We start from the raw sequence: 5,195 nt of genomic DNA, 5'->3' as shown, positions 1-5,195 counted from the left end.
AAAAGGGCATGTCACTAACAGTTCACCAATGTTACACCCACACCTGCTGCAGTAGTATTACAGCCAAAATAGTCACAAACTGACTCGAGCCAGGTCTTGGTATAAGATCCACACCACGCAACGTGGCCACTCACAGGTACTGCAAAAACAGCACACTTAAACCAATAGTAGTAGAGACTAACAGTTCCAGCATAAAGAACCACACACAAAAAAATACAGGAAAGGAAAAGGAAAGAAATGTCAGACATTGCACACACCTATATAAATTTCACTGTAACAAAATTAATATTAAAATATTAACTGTCATATAGTTTTAAATATTGCACACTCCTATACCCATTACATTGCTAAGATATTACAAAATATCAACAAAATAATGAAATTAAATTTCATTTTAATTTTTTTATCATAAAACACTAGTTTTTGCAGTCACCTCCAGTCCGCCATTAACATTGCAAAAATGTCAACATGACAAATGGAAATACTTAGAAAATAAGAAATAAGTAAAGTGTTAATGAATTTAGAAAGCACATAAGCATTCTCATATCTAACACTACTACTCTGCACATGCTCTAAGATACATCCTAACATATAACATGTCCCGAAAACTCACAGTCACAATGACACTGAACCCTGCTATAGCTGACGTCTGTCCCCTCAACACAAAACAAAAGGCCAGAGCCCAGGGAGTGGGCTTTATTTGTGTGATTCTGCTAGTGATTGTTCTGTCTAGTGATATCTGCTTCCCTTTTCCCAGTTTGTAGTTCTGCGTAGCGGTAAGCAGAGATCTCCACTTACCTTATTTAAAGCTAGATTTGACCACGTTAGGCCTAAAATCAGCCTTAAAAGTTACTAGCAGTAAATTTACAGTTGCACTTTGAGTTGTAGGTGTCTCCAGTCCCTTGGGGAGGCCGAGGTCAATATTATGCATTTTTATGTAAAATGTTATAGTACGAATATTGCATACATTTTGTGTTAGATTAAATCTATCTCAGTGGCATCAGACTGGCAGAACTTCTGCATTCAGTGTTTCTCGATGGACAAATTACACGCAGCGAGTATACTTCATGCAAATTATTTGTTTTTTGTAATAATGTATACTACATTTTTCTAAGATGACAGGATTCATAAATACATATGATTTGCCATATTCTAATAGTGTAAACATATTGTGAGAAATATTGAAAAAGGATAGTTGAAATAACTAGACAGGCATATTTTCACATCCATATGTGTATCCAAAAGAGCAAAACTGTTTGCAGCGTTTGCTCGTTTATATCCATTCAATAAACGCAGAGCTGCTCGGCCACGAAAGTTGTTTCTCATTAAATCCAAGTTTGTGTGCCGCGCAATGAAACACATGCGTCAGGGCACCATATTTCCAAGGCCCAGTGATCCATGCTGTTAAAACAATACGTAACAGGTCACTGGTGACTATCAAATCACAATGAGCACAAAGGCTGCGAATGTGATGAAAGAAACTGTCACGTGACCAGACCTCCCTTTCATTACAATGATGGAGCGCAGGCCACAGCTGTAGCGCGAGTGCCCTCTTGTGGATAAAATAATAAAAACTTACATTCATAAGTCATTTTTTAAAAATTATTTTGCAGCTTCGTACACCGTAAACGTGCCCCATGGGAATGAGAGCACTTTACATGTTACACGTTGTCAGATTTGTATTGTATACATGGGGAAATTAAGGTATTTGCTGATAATCATAGGATGTAGAGACGACGCCGGAATTTGAATCTGGTCTTTAGTTCCAAAGTAGGCAGCTGTCTGTAACTCACACCTGAAGACTGTAAGTGTTTTTTTCTTGCTTTTTTTCTTGCATAATCGTATAGCCTGAAATGCAGTTTCAATTCCCAAAATAAAAAAAAACGTGCAGATCTCCCACACTGTAAACTACTTAAAAAATAAGTGGAAAAACAAGCATTTGCAATGCAACGGTCTCGGCTTTAGTTAAGCTTAAGCAATTCTGTTTGTAATTAGGTCGCTTTTAAATGTTTATGTACGTACCATGCATATATATATATGTATGTTATGTACATGAAAGTTTTACAAACACCAATAAAAGTAATAAAAGTAAAGCTAAAAAGCCACCTGATTACAAACAGAATTACTTTAACCCCTTCGCTGCGGCGGCTATTCCGCCGCAGCGCTAAAGGGTCGGGGCGGCCGCGCGGCGGCCGCATGCTGGTGACGGAGCCGCTCCGTCACCAGCCGCGGTTGAGCTATGCTGGTGACGGAGCGGTTCCGTCATGACCCGCCCCGCTCATTAGAACGCCCGCGCAGGCGCGAAATCAGCGCCGCGCAGGCGCGGCGGCTGGGCCATGACGGAACCGCTCCGTCATCAGCACAGCTCAACTGTAGCTGATGACGGAGCGGTTCCGTCATCAGCAGGGGAGGGGTTAAGTGTAATAAAGATGAGACCTATTGCATTTTGAATGTTTTTTCACTAGTGCCTTTAGGCAAAGAGTAATGGGTTGGAGTAAGGTCATGCTGTTTTTTGCAGTGTGAGTAGTAGAGAGTGATTAGTAGAGAGTGATTAGAGAGTGAGTAGTATTGAGTAGTAGAGAGTGAGTAGAGAGTACTAGAGAGTAGTAGAGAGTGAGAAGACTGATGAATAGGGGGGGGGGGGGGGATGATTGATGGATGTAGGTGCCAAAAGTTGGATGAACAGGCAGCCATGGCTTGGGCATGGCATTAACTATGATGACGTATGGTGACGTTTTTGGGTAATCCCGTGGTTTATGGGTCATGTTTTTTGTTCTTTTTTTAGCCAATAATTTATTAAATTGTTAACCATTCTTTAACCCCTTGGCTGCTGGGGTCATTTTCCTGCTGTGCTGGGGGGCGCACACAGCGCCCCGGTCCTCATGACGAGCTCAGCTCGTCATGAGCTACAGTGCTTCTGTGCTCATGACGAGCTGAGCTCGTCACGGCCACACCCGCTTCAATAGAACGCTCAGCACAGCATGGGAATTAGCCCAGCGTGCGAGCGTTCTAATGGCCATGACGAGCTCAGCTCGTCATCGGCACACGAGCACCGTGGCTGATGACGAGCTGAGCTCGTCATCAGCATGGGAGGGGTTAAAGGTTCTTTAAAACTTTTTTGGACCCCCGGTGACAATATATTATTTGTGCCCTGTGTTCTTTTGTAATGGGCAACTGAGCTATCCTGCCAGAGGTATTACTTAAACCATGGTTCTTAAACCACCACGGAACCTTGCTGCACGTGATTGTGAACAATCACATTACCGCCACCTAGTGGCATTAAAGAGACCCTTGCCTCAACAGCTCTCTGGGAGCATGCTTACTTTGCACTCCACGTAGCTCTTGCAGTCCCCGGGGCAAAGATGCCTGCCCCGAGGGCTTCAAGTGAAACGGGATCTGCAAGTGCACAGCACCGTCAGTAATACAATTGCCATTAACTTTACCTGTACAAGGCCTATTGTTACCTGGGCAATGTGTGCAAGAACCCTCTAGGAAATCCAACTTTGCGATACCAATTCCGGGTACATTGCATCCGTATAACAAACACCACGATACATGTTGCTTATTCTCTAAGAGTATTTCTTTTTCCTAGAGTGCGTTTCCATAGCACTATTTTTTACTCAACATTCAGTCTTAATTGCGCAGAAGTGGCCTCTGGGTGTTTGTGTGACAACAGGTTGTGGATGGGTGTTCAAAGCAGGGCACGACTGACAGCTCTGCATGGTATGGTGAAGGCAGTGGAGTTTCTCACGTGCAGAACGTGCTCATGGGAACCATAGTCTCTCTTCAGTGCACAACATCAAATTGTCACTTATGAGACAATTAGTTAAGTATATTAATTAGGTACTCAGCTGCTGAACTGTAAGAAACGCTAACTAAAAGAAAATACAGCGTAATATTATTCCTCTACAATATATCTGGTTCAATTTAAAGACCCTTAATTTGATCTCTCCCTCTCCTAAAAGACCCTCAGGCTTCTGTAGCCCGTTCCAGAAGGATACCCAATTGTAGCAATAAACCACTTGTATTATCCCAACAGCACCACTTGCGAATTCCGACCGCTGACAGTGGATCCCGCGCTGCTGCGCTCTCTCTGCCAGCCTTTTGACCACAGACATATCCCAGCGCTATCACCTCTTCCCATCTTCCAGAACCATCTCTACGAGGTCACGCAAAGCCACTTTGCATGGATTTTCATGGCCTCATAGATATGGTGTAAGGCAAAGCAGCACAAGCCTTTGCCTTGCAATGCATGAGGGAGGCGTTCCATGGGCATTGTGGTAGGGGTTCCCGAGCAAAATCCATGGGTTTTGACGTATTCCAAAATTTTACAAGGATCTGTAAACATGGGAATGCATCAAAACTGTATACCTCCTCAGAGCAGGCATAACGAGAAGTATGCTTATTTCTCCTTGGTTTTTTCTCTTTCTAAGTGTGCTGCCATCTGCAGCACACATAGAAAGAGGAAAACGCCTCCATGGATTGTTTTTGTGAGGTGGCGAAGTAAGCTAAAAAACGATGATGGATTCAACCCAGATCTGTGACTGGCGGTGATTGTCTGAAAAGTTTCAGCACTACGTTCATCATCTCCTTGTGTCTGCAAAAACACTTGTGCGCTGCCCTACGCAAAAATCCTTTTAAGTGAGGCTCTTAGGTTCATTTAATGGAGTTCAAAAATGCAGAAGCCTCTCGTGAAAAACAGCAAACCAAAAAAATCATGAAGAGTCCAAAATGTAATGTAATGATGTCTTGTAAAGCGCATGAATCACCCCACATGGGGTAACTCCGCGCTGTAGATCACTGGGGAACCCGTCCTGGCTTTCCCTGTGAGATGGTCCCTACTGGGTATCTCCAAGGTGAAACCCGGCATGCCCGGCCGTTGTGGAGATGAGGCAAGGTAATGACCAGAGTTGCCGAGTGTGATCCCTGGTTAGAGTAGGCACCGAGGCGAGAATTATCGAGTCCGTTGACCCTGGTCCACGACCCTGCCGCGTCGGGAATTGAACCCTGGTCCCCGGCCGTCCTCTGCTTCAGGGTCTGCCGCCTCTAACCAGTGAGCCACACCACTCCACAAACAAAACTGATTCCAACACTTTGTGGCCAAAGGAATCCTTACCTGACCCTTCTCCATCAATCTTGCAGTGATGCAAGAAAGTATGTGGAGTGGCCCAGGTGCCTGCTTATTAAATCTCCTG

This window comes from Lissotriton vulgaris, chromosome 8 (genome assembly GCF_964263255.1).
Source record: "Lissotriton vulgaris chromosome 8, aLisVul1.2, whole genome shotgun sequence".
Lineage (NCBI taxonomy): Eukaryota > Metazoa > Chordata > Amphibia > Caudata > Salamandridae > Lissotriton > Lissotriton vulgaris.
This window is presented reverse-complemented; position numbering follows the sequence as displayed.